Consider the following 20,835-nt stretch of genomic DNA (forward strand, 5'->3'; position numbering starts at 1 on the left):
ACTCACCTTTAAGATATATTACAATTAAATTTATTATATTATTTTTACAACATTGTAATAAATACATATGGATTTATTTTTATTATTTTAAAATCTTTATTTGTATATGATAGATTATTGTCAGATTTTATATTGTCTTCCATTCACAAGATTGATGATTTTTTATGTTTTATTTATCATTTATTTTCTACTAATATTATCCAATAAACCACTAACACTTTTTAACAAATATGAAACTGTTAGAAAATCTCCTTATGTAAAGATTGTTTAGTATCGTTTCTAAATTTCTTCTACATATCATTAGTAATTTATTTTTCATATTTACAAAATCCTATCACTAATCGTTGCATGCACAAAAGCATGCAAATGCTAGTTAAAAAATAAAACTAACTTCTAAAACTAAATAAAATAATATCTTACTAATGTTGCCCAAAACAAAACAAAAACAAAAATATATGACAAAGGGTACAAATTTTAAAGAAGTCAAAAGGCTTAGCATATTACATTAAAAAAATTGCAGCTGACGATGTACTATTTAGCAGTACCAAATGAAGCATGGAAGCACGAATTTTGGAGGTGCAAATAAGTTGCACTCTAGCCTAACATTATTGACTAGTTATTTTCCTCCACATGAAGAAGAAAAGTAGGTCCATATGTAGGTTTCTTTAACCTTAATTACAATCCGCACCTCTAAGTAGCAGTATAAAGCTGATTTGAATTATATGGTTTCTTTATTTGGTAATGCCAGGAATGCCAAGTCAAGCGTGGAGACATTCGAGTCCAACAAATATTACAATATTTGTAATTCCAAGTCAAGCGTGCAGACATTCGAATCCAACAAATATTACAATATTTGTACTGCCAAGTCAAGTGTGGAGACATTCGAGTCCAACAAATATTACAATATTTATATTGCCGGAATCTAATATCATTGACATGAATAGATTTGGTCTGTCTGGTTAGAGCCGATCTTTTCGCTGGAATCTAATATCATTGACATGAATAGATTTGGTCTGTCTGGTTAGAGCTGGCCTTTTCGACTGAAAAGAATAGACAGTTTTGAATGACACTTCAGGCCCCGAGGTTGTTTGACCTGCTTTAGGCTGGGGTCCCATGGAAGCCAGCTTCCTTAAAAATAGAGCTGCACCCACTAAGATTTTTTAGGAAATTTGTAAGCTGAGCGGTCCTATGGATTTTGTAATTTGAGTTTCAACTCCCAAATTTAAAGAAAAACTTTCTAAAATTTATTTTATGATAAAAGATTTTTCTAGTTTTAAAGTTTCAGTCTTTGACAAATGGCTAGATTTTTCCCTACGCTGGTGGGGCTATTTCCAGCCCCACCCTATTTTCATCCGCTTCCTAAAAAAGTGGGGCTCCTATTATGAAGGAATAGATTCTAATTAACCCTGTAGCCCCTCAAAAAAATTCTTATGGGACCTCCTCTACCTGAAAAATAGCCCTATAGCCCCCCTCATGGGACCCCTGCCTTAGTAAACGCATTTACGCATTTTCAAATTGGCCTAGACAAACAAAACAGGAGCAGTGAAAGAGATACTGATTTTTACCATCTATATGTAACATTGGGATTGTATCTGCCAACTGCAAAGTAGCATCTAGTAAACTGGGGGCTACATTAGGGTTTTCTTGCATGATCACAAGAACAAATCTGCCCTTATCCTATTTATATCCCATATGCCCTTATCACTAAATCATCATTCCCACTTCCTCGAGTAATATTACAAGCAGATATCATCATGTCGCCGCGATCCCAATCAGTACTCCTCATCCTCTCTATTTTCATTTGTGCTCTGTCCACTCTTCGATCGGAGGCAGCGACAAGTTAGCCAAGGGCTCTTGTTGCTCAGGTCACTCGAGACTCTTCAACTCTGCAATATGTTAATCAAATCCAGCAGAAAACACCGTTGCAGACAGAACATCTAGTGGTAGACATAACGAGAGATTATGTGTGGGTGGAATGCGGATACGGCTCCTACAAATCCCCCACTCTCCGCCCCGCTCGGTGCCGCTCAACAGTTTGCTCAAAGGCAGCCTCCATCTTCTGCAGCGATTGCTATATGCCACAGGAGCCCGGCTGCAATAACAACACGTGCGCAGCCTATCCCGAGAACACCGTCACAGGAACCTTAACGAACGCTGAATTTGGGCAAGACGTTGTGGCTCTTTCTTCCACCGACGGCTACAATCTCGGGCCCAAAGTCACGTTCCCTCTTTTCATCTTCTCCTGCGTGCCCGCCGTTCTCTTGGAAGGACTCACTCAGGGAGTCGCTGGAATGGCGGGATTTAGCAGAGCTGCCGTGGCTCTCCCCTCTCAGCTCTCCGCCGCTTTTAGTTTTTCTCGCAAATTCACCATTTGTCTCCCCGCCGCCAGAGCACCGGGTGTCATTTTCTTCGACAACGGCCCGTACGTGCTCCTTTCTGGGAAAGACGTCTCTCAGGGGCTCACTTACACTCCTCTTGTCAAGAACTCTAATCTTCCAGACGAGTACTTTGTTTCTGTGAAAGCCGTCCAAGTGGCTGAGAAAAATGTCGCCATCGACACCGCGAAGTTGAAGATCGATAGCGAGGGGTACGGCAGCATGACACTGAGCAGGGTGGTTCCGTACACAACTGATGCGATGTGTACGCTACCATTCGTGACGCTTTTGTGGAGGAAGCAAAGACGAGGAACATTTCTCGTGTGAGAGGTGTAAGGAAGCAAAGGTGTACGGAATCGCTTTCTAGGCTATTCTTTGAGAGGACGTTTATGCAAATCAAAGTAACTATTGCAAAGATCTCAAGAAATGCATAATAACATAATCAAAATAACAAAAAACACACAACACAGAGATTACCATGGGGAAACACTTCCGGGGGAAAAATCCCACCCTCCAAAACTTACACAATGTATTATCAAACCAAGATGATTACAATACACTTGTAATGCAAGTTCTTACAGGAGCGCATCACCACAACTCGAACTTGGAGAGACTCCTTCTAGCACCAGTCTTGCAAACTAAACTCAATTACACAAACACCTCCCCAAGCCCTCCTTTTATAGTGATTTTACCACTTATGGTTTTACAAAACCATGAGCAAAACTACCATGCCACATGTTACCCATTTTTGACAACAACCAGGTTAAAAATAGTAATCCCGTCCACAATTTTGTCTCTTAGTCTAAACCCTCATAAAAGTCACAAAATGAGTCATCAAGGCTCTAAAAATAGCCTACCTATATTCTACTAAGGACAAAACTCATTTAACAACTCACTAACCACTTTCCAATGCATAAACAAGTGGAAAACTCCCACAAACTAATTTTGGAATTTTTCAAGTTGTAAGGTTGAGACACATGTTTCTCAACATTCTCCCACTTGTCAAACACCTTGCAAGAGTCAGGGGATCTAAAATATCATGGATTTAATTGCTAGGGGCTGAGAGGCCCATAGACTCTGAACACCATCTGAATTTCTCTGTGCTCACGGGCTTAGTTAATGCATCAACAACATTCGCCAAAGTCTCTACCTTTTCCAGCTTCACCTTGCCATCCTCGACCATATCTCTCACAAATTGATATTGTACATCAATGTGCTTGGTCCTCGCATGAAAAGTCTGGTTCTTCGCTAGGCAAATTGCACTCTGGCTGTCACTATAAATTGTCACTATACCCTGTTTGAACTCTATATCTGAACACAATCTCTTTAGCCAGATGGCTTCTTTGCAAGCATGAGTAGCTGCCATATATTCTGCCTCAGTAGTGGACAAAGCGACCACAGCCTATCGCTTACTCATCCAACTGATTGTACCACCAAATAATATGCACTAGTGGATCTTCTTCTATCAACATCACCAGCCCAGTCTGAATCCACATAGCCTCGAATATCCAAGGAACGCTCACTTCCTGTTCCATGAAAACATATTGAGTACTTTGAGGTACCCTGCAAGTATCTGAAAACTCTTTTTACTGCATCCCAATGTGCTCTTCCTGGATTAGACATATAACAGGAAAGTACTCCCACTGCTTGAACAATGTCTGGTCTTGTACAAACCATAGCATGTATCAAACTTCCAACAACACTCTAATATGGTACTTGACTCATCTCTTCCATCTCCAATGGAGATGTAGGACACTGTGAGCTAGAAAGATTTATTCCCATAGTAACCGGAACACTCAATGGTCTTGAATCCTGCATATTGAATCTTTTCAAAATAGTACCAACATACTTACTTTGGCCTAGCCAAAGCTTTCTATTCCGTCTATCTCATATAATCTCCATTCCCAGAATGTGCCTAGCTGCACCAAGATCTTTCATTTGAAACTTCATTGAGAGTTGAGATTTTAACTCTGCAATCAAACCTTTTCCTTTGCCAATAAACACCATGTCATCAACATAGAAGGCAATAACCAAAAAACCATCACCATCAGATTTGAAATATATACAATGATCAGATTTAGATCGCACAAATCCCAAACTCAACACATATGTATCAAACTTTTGGTACCACATCCTAGGACTCTATTTTAAATCATACAAGGATTTCTTAAAATTACAGACCAAATGACTTTTACCTTTCACCACATAGTGCTCTGGTTGTGACATGTAAATTTCTTCCTCCAAATCTCCATGAAGGAAAGCAGTTTTCACATCCATTTGCTCAATCTCTAGGTCATAAGCTGCTGCAATAGAAAGAAAAAATCTAATGGATGTCATTTTGGCTACTGGAGAAAAAATCTCATCATAATCTACTCCCTCAACTTGAGAGTAACCTTTTGCAACCAAACGTGCTTTATACTTCTCAATGCTTCCGTTTGAACCCATCTTTTTTTTGAATTCCCATTTACAACCAACAGGGTTCCGTCCTTTAGGAAATGGTACAAGGTCCCATGTTTGATTCCTCTTAAGAGCTGCCATTTCTTCATCCATGGCTATTTTGCAAGACTTTGAATCATTCATACCAAGAGCCTCTTCTACATATCTCGGTTCATCAATGTTAGCATTCAATGCAAATATGCACCTCCAATCATCAGGAGAATACCCATGCCTTTCAGGTGGTTTCCTTTGTCTAGTAGATCTTCGAACAAGATCTGGTTCAGGTTTAGGAGGTTCAGGTTCGTGATTAGGTTCTCCCTCTTCCTCTGATGATTCAGAACTCGTAGAGCTCTCTTCAACATCTTGTCTTTCTAAGGGCCTTGATTTAACTTTCTCAGGTGTAGCAGGAAGTTGAATCACATCTTTCTTTTCTTTAATTTGTTCTGGCTGCATTGTAACAGAAGAAGGCTTAGTTTCTCTAAAAATAACACTTCTAGAATAAAATACCTTTTGTGCAACAAGATCCCAAAGCTTGTATCCTTTCACACCATAACTATATCCGATGAAGATACATTTGACAGCTTGTTGTCCAATTTTTTTCGCTTCTCCTTTGGCACATGAGCATATGCCTCACAACCAAACACTCTCAGATTTCTAAGTGAAGGCTTGTGGCCCGACCATGCTTCCATTGGCGTCTTATCAAAAAGAGTTGATGTAGGAGACATGTTTATCAGGTAATAGGTAGTGGCTACAGCTTTAGCCTAGAACTTTTGTTCTAGTCCAGCACCACTTAGCATACTCCTAGCCTTCTCCATCAAGGTCCTGTTCATTCTTTCTGCAACTCCATTTTGCTGTGGAGAATATGGAGTTGTCTTCTCTCTTTTAATACCACAATCTTTACAAAATGTATCAAAAATATTGGAGCAAAATTCACCACCATTATTAGTTCTCAAGAATTTTATTTTCTTTTCAGTCTGCAATTCAACCATTGCTTTAAATTCTTTGAAACGACTGAAAACTTCAGCTTTACTCCTAAGGAAATAAACCCATGTTCTTCTACTAAAATCATCAATGAAAGAAACATAATAAATTGATCTACCAATAGAAGGAATATCAACTGGACCAAATACATCCGAATGAATTAGATCCAAAATACATGAAGACTTATGAGAACTTGAGTAAAACTGAATGCGATTTTGTTTACCATAGATACAATGCTCACAAAAATCAAACTCAAGGTTGCAGTCATTCAACCCATCAACAAGGTTCTTATTTTTCAAGGTCCGTAGACCCTTCTCACCTATGTGGCCGAGTCTATGGTGCCATAACATAGTCTTCTCTGCAAGAAAATTTGATTCAGTAGATAGAGCACCCTTGGGTACCCAAAAACCATGACCATCTGTTGAGAGAGAAACTCTCTCCTTCTCCAACTGAGTAGTCTTTTCCACAATCTTATCAGAAGTACTATTGCACTCGACTGTGCATGCATCAAGTTGGTACAATGTACCCAATCTACTTCCTCTTGCTATTACCATAGCACCTCTCACCATTTTTACACCTGCTTCAGAAAACTGTACATGCACACCCGCATCTATTAGCTTACTAACAGATAACAAATTCCTTGCTAGTCTAGGGATATGCAAGACACCATCAAATCTTCTAATTCTACCATCAAAAAATTTCACATGAATACTTCCACGACCAACAATATCAAGTACTAAATTATCACCCAAATACACCTTACCACCATCAAAATTTCCATACTTACTAAACCAGTTCCTATTAGGAGTCATGTGGAAAGATGCACTTGAATCTATTAACCATGCATTTTCACCTGCATGAGTGGCCAAGGCTACAATGAAAGCATCTCCATCTTCCTTCTCGGACTCAGAATCAGAATCTTGCTTCTTCTTCTTCTTCTTTTTCTTCTCCTCTTTGCAGTCCTTTCGGAAGTGTCCAGATTCACGGCAATTCCAACAGATTGCCTTGGACTTACTAGGGGTTTTCGATCTCCCCTTATTTTTGGACTTAGAATGGCCATGCTGCTTTTCGTTCTTGCCTCTTTCTTTTGGTCTTCCGTGAACACTCAAAGCCTCTTTGGCATTCAGAGAGACCTTCCTTTTCATCTCCTCAAAAAGTAGAGAACCAACAACGTCTTCCATCTTCAAGACAACTGAAGTGCTCCCTATAGCCATCACAGGACTATCCCATGAGTCTGGCAACGAACATAACAAGATTTGACACCTTTCTTCTTCATCCATTGGCACCCCTACTGAGGTCAACTGAGTCACCAACATATTAAACCTTTCCAGATGCTCAGAAATTTGTCCACCTTCTTCCATTCTCAAGGAATACAACTTCTTTCTCAAGAAAATCTTATTCACAAGTGATTTCACTTGATAGATCTCACTAAGATTTTTCCAAAGCTTCTTCGCGGTAGGTTCTTCATGGACATTAATTAGAATCGAGTTTGCAAGACACAATCTGATGAGACCTTTAGCTTTTCTATCATTCACATCATATTGTGCAGCTAATGTCGGATCTGTGGGCCTCGGCTTGTTCTCATCAATCGCATCCCATAGATCCCGATCAATCAACAAATCTTCCATCTTTAGCTTCCACATCTCAAAGTTTGTGCTAGAAAACTTTTCAAAATCAATTCTCCCTGACATGCTTGCCATCTTTTCAATCCTGTAACACAGAAATGAAATGCTCTGCACAAGCTCCCACTCAAACCTTGATTAGCTCAAAAAACCCTGTACCCAACAAATAGAACCAAAACTGGCCAGGCTCTAATACCACTTGTAAGGAAGCAAAGGTGTGTGGAATCGCTTCCTACGCTAATCTTTGAGAGGACATTTATGCAAATCAAAGTAACTATTGCAAAGATCTCAAGAAATGCATAATAACATAATCAAAATAACAAAGAACACACAATATAGTAATTACCATGGGGAAACCCTTTCAGGAGAAAAACCCCACCCTTCAAAACTCACACAATGTATTATCAAACCAAGATGATTACAATACACTTGCAATGCAAGTTCTTATAGGAGCGCATCACCACAACTTCAACTTGGAGAGACTCCTTCTAGCACCAATCTTGCAAACTAAACTCAATTACACAAACACCTCCCCAAGCCCTCCTTTTATAGTGATTTTACAACTTGGAAACCACTTATGGTTTTACAAAACCATGAGCAAAACTACCATGCTACATGTTACCCATTTTTGACAACAACCAGGTTAAAAATAGTAATCCCGTCCACAATTTTGTCTCTTAGTCTAGACCCCCATAAAAGTCACAAAATGAGTCATCAAAGCTCTAAAAATAGCCTACCTATATTCTACTAAGGACAAGACTCATTTAACAACTCACTGACCACTTTCCAATGCATAAACAAGTGGAAAACTCCCACAAACTAATTTTGGAATTTTCCAAGAAAAGATTGCAAGGTTGAGACACATGTTTCTCAACAGTGTGAAGCTGTTTGATGCGTGCTTCGATGCGAAGACCATGGGTTCTACTAGAGTTGGCCCTGCTGTGCCCACCATCGGATTGGTGTTGCAAAATAGTGATATGATTTGGAGAATCATGGGAGTGAATTCTATGGTTGAGGTGAGTGATGATGTGTTGTGTCTTAGATTTGTAGATGTAGGAAGGGAGGATCCCATCACGATAGTTGTTATCAGAGCTCATCAGATGGAAGATAATCTTTTGCAGTTCAATCTAGTCACATATATTGGAATATTAAATGCATATAGTCATTTCTCCTTGGAGCCAAATGCCCACCTACCACCCCTAACAGATTGCATGACAACCAAAAAATTTATTACAGGTAGGTGAGTTTTTCAAATTTGCAAATGAGGGGGAAAAATTTTTCGGCAGAAGACAAAAAAGGATTGTTCACATTCATTCAAGTAGTCAGAGGAAGACAGAGAGACAGAGTGAGAAGAAGAGCTCAAAAGTTGCAGAGAGCAGAGAAAGTGATTAGTAGATTTAGTTTGTTGCAGGGACAGAGGAAGTTCTTTTCATGCCTGTAGTTGCACGTGTTTCTTCTCTAATCATTCTGTAAGTTGAATGTTTTATTGTTTCATTCGTCCTGTTGAAGTAGTGATTGCTCCAGGCATTATTGTATGCAGCCATTAGAGCTGCAAGTTTAAAGTTTCTAAGTATTGAAGTTGTTCAAGTTTTTACCATTTTAAGGTTTTTTGGGTTGAAGCCGAATGCTCCCAGATTTTGTAATAGTTTGAATTTAAGTTGAATAGTAAACAAGAAGGCATACATGATTCCATTTCTTCTTGTTCATTGTATTAGTGAAGTTTATTGTTGAATATTTCAAGCTTTGGATCTCTGGTTTAATGGTGAACATATTCACATCATAAGTCTAGACTCAGTATTGTCTTTGGTAGAAGTCATTTGCAGTTCAAACCGATCTCACTCGGAAACGTCTTCTATTGAGCTCCTCCCAGTAGTGGCTACCGACCTCACTCGGTGCTTTCTTCTACCGAGCTCCACCTTCCTGTGGTTACTGATTTCACTCGGTAATCACACTATCGAGATCACTCGGTATCCTTTGGTTATCGAGTTGTGTGTTTACCGAGCTCACTAAGTAAACTCTCCTACCGCTCGATTTCTTAATGTTTACTGAGAAAAACTGCTACTCGGTAATAGTATTTGTCGAGAAAATTTTTAGAGTTAGGTTGTGAGTTTTAAATTGAAATTTTTAATATTTCTCACATGGTATCAAAGCTTTGAGGCCCCACATCCAAAGTGAGTTAGGGCATTTGTTTTCTTGGGATATTTATCATGGCAGGAGATGCAAGAAAGATATGGCAGCAGCCACCACCATTCAATAGACAAAATTATGATTCATGGGCAAAGAAAATGAAGACCATTATGGTTGCAAATGATTTGTGTGAGTTTGTGACAAATGGTTTCAATGATGTAATAGATCCAACTCAATATGCTGCCCTCACAAATGCACAAAAGATTCACTTGAAAAAGTCAAGAAGGAAGGATGCTAAGGCATTAAGTCTTATTGAAGCAGCAATGACAGAGACAATTTTTCCGAAGATTGCAGCAGAAAATTATGCAAAAGAGGCATGGGATATCCTTCAAACAAACTTCAAGGGGATTGATAAAGTCTGTACAGTTAAGCTACAGAACATAAGGAGGGAGTTTGAGAACCTTCAGATGAAGGAAAATGAATCAGTTGCAGACTTCAGTTCAAGAACCTCCAATGTGATTAGCCAACTGAAGTCAAATGGAGAAGACTATCAAGAGCAGAGGATAGTGGAAAAGATATTGAGGAGTTTACCTCATAAGTATGACAATTTGGTCATGACCATAGAAGAGGCAAAAGACCTCACTATTTTAACAATGGATGAGTTAATGGGTACACTGACAAACCCATGAGCATAGGATCAATAGATCTACATCTTTTTCTACCCAAGAGCAAGCATTTAAGGCTCAATCAAATCCAAGAGGAAGGGGGAGAGGAAGAAATGGCTCGAGCAAAAACTCCAGAGGCAGAGGTCGATATAATGGAGGACAAAGAAATGCTACAGCAGAAAGCTCAGGAAGAGCAGATGGAGCAAGTAGCTCACAAAATACTTCAAGACGAGGTAAGAAAAATTACAACTCAAATAAGAGTAATGTAGAATGCTACTACTGTCATAAATATGATCATTATGCAAATGAATGCTGGAAGAAGCAGAATGATCAGTCAGGACAAGCAAATGTGGCTGATGTGAATATGGGAAGTGGACCCAATGTTGTTGCTTTCATCATGTGTAATGTTGGTGAAGAAGGAAGCCCTGAGGTTTGGTACCTCGACAGTGGATGTAGCAACCATATGAGTGGTAATGAAACCTTGTTTTCATTCATTAACAAGAGTTTCAAATCAAAAATTAAGATGGGTAATAATAGAACCCTACCAGTTGTGGGCAAAGGATCTATTATGGTCTACACCAAGAAAGGTGAGAAGAAGGAAATACAAAATGTGTATTTTTCCCCTGGTATGAAGCACAATTTGATGAGCATTGGTCAAATCATTCAAAATGGATACAAAGTGCTGATGGAGAATGACAGGTGTATCATTCAAGAAAAAAATGGGAGCAAGAACCTACTTGCAACAGTTCAAATGACAAAAAACATGATGTTTCCCTTGAGGATAGAGACATGTTTCTCATCTCAAGTTGGTGTTGCACCTCCCACACAATCAGCTCTAAGGAGTGTGATTGAAGACCCCTCATGGCTATAGCACCTAAGGTATGGTCATCTTGGCTATGATAGTTTAAATTTATTGTCAAATAAAAGAATGGTAGAAGGTTTGCCACAAATAGGAAATTCATGTGACAAATGTGAGGCTTGTATTTTAGGTAAGCAACATAGGCTTCCCTTTAATTCTAGAAGTTCTAGGAGGGCTAGATATCCATTAGAGTTAGTGCATACTAACCTAGTCAGTCCTATGCGAGTTAATTCCATTGGGGGGAGTACTTATTTCATAACATTCATTGATGATTTCAGTTGTAGGACATGGGTGTATTTCTTAAAGAATAAATCTGAAGCATTTGATAAATTTGTAGAATTTAAAGCCCAGGTTGAAAGAGAATGTGGACACTATATTAAGGTCCTAAGATCAGATAGAGGAGGGGAGTATACCTCCAATTCTTTTGTAAATTTTTGCAAGAAACATGGCATAAAGAAAGAGCTCACAGCTAGCTATACACCACAACAGAATGGAGTGGCTGAAAGAAAGAATAGGACCATTGTTGAAATGGAAAGGAGCATGATGAAAGAGAAAGGTCTCCCAACTGAATTTTGGGGAGAGGTTGTGGCAACAACAGTTTACCTAATTAATAGTTGTCCTACAAAGGCAGTCCATGACAGAATTCCAATGGAAGCATGGTCATGAAGAAGATGGACAGTTGAACACCTAAGGCTATTTGGATGTGTTGCATATGCACATGTGCCTAAAGAGCAAAGACAGAAATTGGATGACAAAGGTGTGAAGTGCATCTTCACAGGGTACAGCTTAGAATCAAAGGCATACAGATTGTATGACCTATTGAACAACAAGATGATGCTTTCAAGAGATGTGGAATTTCTTGAAAATTAGTCTTGGTATGGTCAAACTGATGAGTCAATGAGCACTTCAAGTAAAGTGCCAATTATAAATGAAGAGGATGCTGATGAACAACAAGAAGAAGGAGCAGATAGAAGAAGAGGCAAGTAGCCTCAGTCATTACCGAGCTCCTCTAAGCATTACCGAGTGTCAGTGCCAAGTAGTAGCAGTGAAGATTCTGATCCTACACTCTCTTCCCTATTACCAAGAAAGACCAAGAGTCTTAGGGAGATATACCAAGATGAAAGGTATGAAGATTATGATGAGAGTGTTAATTTTGCATTATTTTCTAATAGTGATCCAATTTATTTTGAAGAAGCTATTAAAGAGAAGAAATGGTGTAAGGCCATGGATGAGGAGATAGATGCTATAGAAAGGAATGAGACATGGGAGCTAACTGATTTGCCTCCCAAGAAGTAAGTGATTGGAGTGAAATGGGTCTATAAGACCAAATGCAATGTTGAAGGCAAGATTGATAGGCATAAGGCAAGGCTGGTAGTCAAGGGCTACAAACAATAGTATGGCAGAGATTATGATGAGACATATGCTCCGATTGCAAGAATGGAAACCGTGTGTGCTGTCATAGCAATTGCAGCTCAGTACAAATGGAAGGTATATCAAATGGATGTGAAGTCCACCTTTCTAAATGGTGTATTGAAAGAAGAAGTGGATGTGGAGCAGCCACCTAGTTATGAAGTTGTTGGTGAAGAGAACAAATTATATAGGTTGAAGAAAGCTCTTTATGGGCTCAAGCAAGCTCCATGGGCATGGTATAGTAGGATTGACTCATATTTAATGAGCAATGGCTTTAGCAAAAGCAATGGTGAGCCCAATCTTTACATCAAGGTAGCAGATGGTAATGTATTGATTGTTGTCTTGTATGTAGATGACTTGATTTTTACTGGTAATGATAAGGCTCTAATTGGTGAGTTTAAAGAGGCCATGAAAAGTGAATTTGAAATGACAAACTTAGGTCTTTTGAAATACTTTCTAGGCATAGAATTAAAACAAATGCATGATGGCATCTTCATCTTTCAAGAAAAGTATGCAAGGTAGATCTTGGAGAGATTCAAAATGTAGAATAGTAAGGCAGCCCCAACACCAACAACAATAGGTCTAAAGTTGAGCAAAGAGACACTAGCAAGAGAGTGGATCCAACTCTATACAAGAGTATGGTTGGAAGTCCAATGTATTTGATTGCAACTCGACCAGATCTAATGCATGCAGTAAGTTTGATTTTCAGATTTATGGAAACACCAAAGGATTCCCATTGGTAAGTGGGAAAGAGGATCCTAAGGTATGTGAAAGGTACCAAGGGATTTGGTATTTTGTATACTACAAATGATAATTTCAAGTTGGTTGGTTACACAGATAGTGATTGGGCTGGAAGTATAGATGATAGGAAGAGCACTTCCGAATATATGTTTCATATGGGATCGGGTGCAATTTCATGGGCATCCAAGAAGCAACCTATTGTTGCTCAATCTACAGCAGAGGCTGAATACATAGCAGCAAATGTAGCAGCATGTCAGGCTATTTGGTTAAAGAGGATCTTGACAAATTTCAATGAAAGACAAGAAGATGGAACCACAAATTATTGTGACAACATCTCATCTATTGCATTGTCCAACAATCTAGTCTTCCATGGGAGAAGTAAACACATAGAGATCAGATATCACTTCATCAAAGAGTTGGTGGAGAATGGGGATATCAAGATGGAATTTTGCAAGTCTGAGCAGCAGCTAGCAGACATTTTTACCAAGCCATTAGGCATTGGAACTTTTGTACACCTAAGAGAGTGTCTTGGTGTAGTTGATTTCGATCAGTTGTGATCCTTGTTTGTTTGGCTCGGGACAAAGGGGGAGTGTTGGAGTATTAAATGCAGATGGTCATTTCTCCCTAGAGCCAAATGCCCACCTACCACCCCTGACGGATTGCACAACAGCTAGAAAATTTATTACAGGTAGGTGAATTTTTCAAATTTGCAAATGAGGGGGAAATTTTTTTTGGCAGAAGACAAAAAAGGATTGTTCACATTCATTCAAGTAGTCAGAGGAAGACAGAGAGAAAGAGTGAGAAGAAGAGCTCAAAAGTTGCAGAGAGTAGAGAAAGTGATTAGTAGATTTAGTTTGTTGCAGGGACAGAGGAAGTTCTTTTCGTGCCTGTAGTTGCATGTGTTTCTTCTCTGATCATTCTGTAAGTTGAATGTTTTATTGTTTCATTCGTCCTATTGAAGTAGTGATTGCTCCAGGCATTATTGTATGCAGCCATTAGAGCTGCAAGTTTAAAGTTTCTAAGTATTGAAGTTGTTCAAGTTTTTACCATTTTAGGGTTTTTCTGGTTAAAGCCGAATGCTCCCAGATTTTGTAATAGTTTGAATCTAAGTTGAATAGTAAGCAAGTAGGCATACGTGATTCCATTGCTTCTTGTTCATTGTATTAGTGAAGTTTATTGTTGAATATTTTAAGCTTTGGATCTCTAGTTTTAATGGTGAACATATTCACATCATAAGTCTGCACTCGGTATTGTCTTTGGCAGAAGTCATTTGCGGTTCAAACTGATCTCACTTGGTAATGTCTTCTACCGGGCTCCTCCCAGCTGTGGCTACCGACCTCACTCGGTGTTTTCTTCTACCAAGCTCCACCTTCCTGTGGTTACTGAGTTCACTCGGTAATCATACTACCGAGATCACTCGGCATCCTTTGGTTACCAAGTTGTGTGTTTACTGAGCTCACTCGGTAAACTCTCCTACAGCTCGATTTCTTAATGTTTATCGAGAAAAAATGCTACTTGGTAATAGTATTTGCCGAGCAGATTTTTAGGGTTAGGTTGTGAGTTTTAAATTGAATTTTTTAATATTTCGCACAACATATTGGTTGGGATTCAGCTCTACATTGCTGGGCATGCAAACCACCTACTCCAACTTCAATTTCACCTCTGCATAAAATTGCAATGATTAACAACAGTTTGCTAATAAGTTCTATTGAAGTTTCATTACTGTCATGACCCACGTGCCCCTCCTTTATGGAGAGTAATATTATTATTATTTCCATCCTTGTCTTATGTGATAAAGTTTTTCTTTGGTTGAACACATGCTTTTGACTAGGGTAAGTCACGAGTTAGTCCATTAAAAAAAGAGAACAATTTTTGTGATAGTCAATTTCAACAAAAGTGGAAGAAGGAAATAAATTACAAAGAGATACAGCTTAGCATCACTACTAGATTTTTGCATATTTATTTATTTTCAACTTATGTTTGTCCAATGTTTTAGTTGTGTATTGTAGAAATTATTTTTTGAAAGATTCAATTATCCATGCATGTTTAATAGTTTTAAATGATTATTTAATAGATTGATCTTGGAAAACTAAACAAAAAACTTAGAAGCTTAGAAAATATTTGGAAATAAACATAAACTTAAATAATGATAAATTTATTTAATTGGGTAAATCTATATGGAACTTATTTTACCTTTCATGGAAGGGAAAATATGTATGAAATGAGAAAAAGTAGAATTTATTTACTAAATCCAAGTTGAATAAATACATAAGGTTGAAAATATAGAGCCACATGATTTTATAGTATGATTATGCTTCATAGAATGACTAGAATTGATTTATGACAAATGAAAATGAATATTATAGGACTAGAAATGATTTATTTAAACTTATTATTTCTTAAAATTAATTATTTAAAAGAGTACTATTGTGTTTACAAAGGGTCTATTAAAGAGATAAAATTTGATGCAAAAATGATGTTTTATTTTAGAAATAAATAGTTGTTTATATTCATGGTTGGAAAACATAGATGAATTGGATTAGATTGGATTAAGAAGAAAAGTTACATAAAAAAAAAACCATATACCTTGCATGTATTGTGTTACCAATGGAGATGGTTAATATTTTGAACATGGAAATGGCGTTTAAGAAAAAGGAATTGGTGGGTAATGTGGAAGATAGAGAAGGGTAAAAGATTACCTACCACTAGTAACTGGTTTTCTTTTGTTCAAAACATGCTTTGGCCAAAGCTTTGTTTCGCATATATTTCATTAATATGCATGAATAATTATTTCAATTCCTCTCTGCCACCCTATATCTCAGATTTCTACATATAATAAAATGTTAAGTAGTTATATTCATAGGTACACCCTTTCTATCTAATCCATCAATGTTGAGCTGCTAAACTTCTTGAGCAAGGGACAATGCTTTTCATTTCATGATAAGCTTTGGGGGAGCCAACAACTCCGTGATTGGGAGGAAAAAGCACCTGGGCCACACTCTCGTCTCAGGATTTGCTAGTGAACATCAAATGTGAAGGCTTAGGAGACAAGGATTGTAGATTCAGTGTGGTGCCTTGATGACTAAATGTATGTAATCTGAAATGAATAGAATTGAGCAAACATGTGATATATTGTGGTATCCATGTTATTCATTGATGTATTAGTATTAAGAAAAATATTAGTGTATCATGATTTTGTGAGAAATTCATATTGTAGAATCTTGTTATATAAGAAGGGACAATTTAAATTGGAAAGTCTTTGGATAAATTTTATTCTTGAAATTTTCCTATATGAAAGTGTATCTTTGACTAGTCTTGGAAATTGAATGACTACAGGCATGATTTCATTTTAACTCTGGTTGACCGTGGATTATTTTATGCCTTATTGATGACATGGCAATTGTGTGAGAAAATGAGTCTTTATAGTTATAGATTCAATTTTCTCTCCCAAATAGTTTAGGCCGAATAGTCTTGATTTTCAAATAAATAAGAAAATCTCTCATGGTGATTGTGTCACTACATTAAAAATCTTAAAGTGGAGTCGAGCTCATCTATGGTAATTGGTGTTATTTTCTGTGTTGTATACTATGGAAAAAAAAAATTGCATTATCTTATTTATCACGTACTACTTTACCCTTCATCCCTCCTTAATATTGCCAACAGACATCTATTCATATTTCCTACTACTAATCATTTTGAAAAAACATTAAATAAAGAAATAAATAATATCAATGCATCTTATCTCCTCAGGCTTCTACTGTATTTAGACATTAATAATTTATATCTAAACATGTTTTGACGATAAATTTGAATTTTGATTTGTAGAAATAATCATTATAGATGTTTTAACTAATTTTAAAATTTTGTTGAATACTTAATTTAAAATATTTTCTCATTATTTTATTGTTTAGGAAAGTATAAAACACAATGAGTAGTACATGTATATATATGTTTTAATAAAATAACAAGAGCTCTTCAAGAGCTTGAGTCCTTGTCTTTGAGAAAAGATATTTACTTGAAATAGTAAAAAATGATTAATGGATGTGGTTGATTTCATTATCTTGTGTATATGAGCTTTGATATAAATAAAATTTTAATTTTATATTATGTAGAAAGATAAAATAATATTTAATCATGAAACTAAATCTATATTTAATGAAAATATGAAATAAAAAATAAAAAATAAAATGATACATAGAATAAAAATAAAAATAAATTGTATACCATCATTACATTGATCATTAATGTACGATTTAAAGATAATTGTTATATTTTTAATATAAATTTACATTAAAAAAATATAAAACATAATCATGAAAGGTTGCTCCACAACCAAGAAGAAAAGTAGACCTCTTGGTTCCAAGAATAAAAAGAATTTTGGAGATCATAATGATCTCCTTACCATCCCTCTTAACCCTCTTTCCCCATGAAATTCATCTCATGGAATGTTAGAGGCTTTGAGTCTCTTGATAAGAAGTTTTTTATTGATAGATTTTTGAATTGTCATAGTAATACTGATTTTCTAATGTTTTAAGAACTCAAAGATATTGATTTTTCTCTTAACATTGGTCTTGACTGTATCTAGAGAGATGTAATCAAAATCTATAGTAACCATCCTAAAGGAAAGGGTGGAGTTTCTCTTCTTATTAACCCTAGTTGGGCAAGATATGTTGAAGATACAGGCACTTGCCCACGAAACAGAGTTGCCTAGGCTATCCTAGATATTAGAGGTTCTTTCTTTGGTGTGTGCTCCCTATATGCTCCCAATGACTTTAAGGAAAGGATCTCCCTCTAGGGTTGGTAAAATACCCTCCCAAATATCCCTTGGATTGTTGCTAGAGATTTTAACATGGTTGAGAATCAAGATGACAAGGTTGGAGGTATCCCTTTCCAATGGAAAATCCCTAAGAAGCCTCATTGGGATAGCTTTAAACAACAATTACAACTTTTTGACCCCCTCAATGGTTTCAAATCTGAAACTTCTTCCCTTTGGTATACCTAGTGCAACTTCCAACAAGGACCTAGTCAAATATACTCTAGGCTTGATAGGTTTTATGTCAATAAAAATAATTTTTCCTTTTCCCATAACCATCTAGGAAATTCAGTCTCTATCATTCGTGTTACTCTATCTAACCATTATCCCATCACAGCTAACATCAATACTAGGGATTCCATCACCAACAATAATCCTTGTAATAAAATTTTTATCCTCAATTCCTCCCTTCTAAAAGACTAGGATGTTCTAATTGCAATAAAAATGGTAGGGCTTTTTGACATGCACAATCTGTTTCACTCTTACACTGTTAGATAGATATGAACATTGCCTCATGGCCAAAAGTTTTTAAAACCTTTGGCTAGAAGAAGGCCAAGCATTATAAGTGTGTGGAAAACATTCTCACTAAATGCGTTCACTTTTCCTGAATGAGAAATCCAATCACATCCTTCCTCCCCTACCCTAGTTGAAGAAGTTTCTCAGGCTATAGATTCCCTTAGGAAACATCAACAAATTAAAATTAGGGATGCCTTCATTAGAGCCCAAAATCACTGGCTTCAGTATGGAGACAAAGGCTCCAAACTTTTCTTAAACCTTCTCAAGGATAAACATAAAAGAGAAAGAATTGACAAAATCATAGTGGAGAATAAGGAGGTCTTGAATATCATTGATATCACTAATTCTTTTGAAATGTTCTACAAGCCTCTATCTACCTCAGAAGATAGTGAGGCTTTGAAAGACATTAGAGATAAATGTAAAAATATCATCCCCAACATGATCTCTATGAGTGACTCTATCCTTCTCAAAACCAAAGTTTCCCTCCAAGAAATTAAAAATGCCATTAACATGCTCAAAGAAAAGAAAGCTCCACGCCTTGATGGGCTTCCTATTGAATTCTATAAAGCCAATATTTATTGGATCATGAAGGATCTCTATGACTTATACTCAAAAGCTTTTGAAATTGGTACCCTTGGGGAGTCAATTAATATGGGCATTGTGAAACTTGTCCCAAAAGATGGTGATAAAGCCCTTATTAAAAAATTTCAACCAATTACTCTCCTCAATGTCTCCTATAGAAACCTACCCAAAGTACTTGCTTCTTGTCTTGAAAAAATCCATCCTAAGTTCATTTGTTTTACCCAAACTGGGTTCATTAGGGAAGATATATCTTGGAAAACCTTGTCACTAGTTGGGAGATGTTGCAATGTTCCTTATTGATTTTGAGAAAGCATATGATGGGGTGGAATGAGACTTCATCCTCATGATGCTTAATTCTTTTGGTTTCCCTAGCAAGTTTTGTAGGTATGTTCAAGTCCTCCTCAAAGATGCTCTTGCCCTAATTGAAGTTAATGAGAATCTTTCTCATCTTATCTTGCTTACTAGAGATCCATTAGATAGGGCTTCCCTCTCACCCCTACTATGTGTGTTATTACATCATATGCTTTATTTTACCTCATTTGAGATGATACCTTATCTCCTAGAGTTCATGGTATTAAGGTGCTAGATGATTCTAAATTACTCAATACTCAATATTCTAATGAGACTTCATTATTCATGGAGCTCTCTAGACACAAGATTGAGTGCCTCATCCAGAAACTAAGTATTTTTGGGAAAGCCTCGGTACCCATATTTTGAGTTCCAAATCTACCTTTCTTTGGTGGAAACAGGAACCCACGAATTGGCTTCAACAATTTGGCTACTCATGGGGAGTACTTACTAAAATTGTTAGATATCTAGGTATCCCATTCTTTGCTTCCCCCTCCCTTAAGGATGTGTGGCTTTGGGTTAAAGAGAAGATTGATAAGAAGCTCAATAAGTGGAATAATAGGATTCTCTCCCTTGCTAGTAGGGTCCAAGTCTACAAAAATATCCTCTCCTCCTACAACATATACTATTCCTCTACCGGGATGTTTAACAATTATCAAACTTTTGAAATTCAAAATTCCATTAGACATTTTCTCTTGTTTGATGGCAAGGGTAAAAGGAAGGCTCACACGGCCAAATGGATCTGGTGCCACATTGACAAGAAGCTTGGAGGTCTAGTGTAAGGAAACTTGGCAATAAAGAATATAACCGTTTCCACATAATCCGTAATAGATCTTAAATAAATACGGAATTAAAAAACCACATGCAAGAGAATAGACAACATACCCACAAAAATGTGACACAAGATATACCCTGGGAAACCCTCATTGAGGGAAAAACTCAGCCTCCAAAAGCATCCATCACCATGTATTATTCAGCAAAATAACCATTGCCATACAACCATGGAAGCCTTCATGGCCATAGCCACAACCGAGCAAACTATGTGAACAAGCATGAATCCACACATCCCATGCCATGCTTCCAACCTTCACAAATGCTCCCTTGGCTAACCTGTCAAGCCTTGTCCCGCTCGACTCTTGCCTTTTGTCTTCTCCTTGTCACTCTCCCTATCTCTCTTTTTTGTCTACAACAACTACCCTTGTGGCTGCTTATATAGTAGCAAGTCCCACAAAAACCACTAAGTGGTATTACATAAACCATGTGCTAAAACCATGTCCTACCTAACCCACTGACCCCACATTTAATATTGGGCATTTAATTCTTTTCCCCAATATTAAATAATTACATGAAATATTATCAC

At 37.2% G+C, this 20,835-nt stretch overlaps 1 pseudogene; it reads left to right on the top strand.

The window, feature by feature from the left end:
* The first annotated feature begins 1,754 nt into the window (after window positions 1–1,754).
* LOC149571334 (putative aspartic proteinase GIP2 pseudogene) lies at window positions 1,755–14,886 on the top strand (annotated as a pseudogene).
* Window positions 14,887–20,835: the final 5,949 nt, after the last annotated feature.

The sequence above is a fragment of the Cupressus sempervirens genome, chromosome 2, assembly GCF_028749045.1.
Source record: "Cupressus sempervirens isolate cs-2001-9-10 chromosome 2, ASM2874904v1, whole genome shotgun sequence".
Lineage (NCBI taxonomy): Eukaryota > Viridiplantae > Streptophyta > Pinopsida > Cupressales > Cupressaceae > Cupressus > Cupressus sempervirens.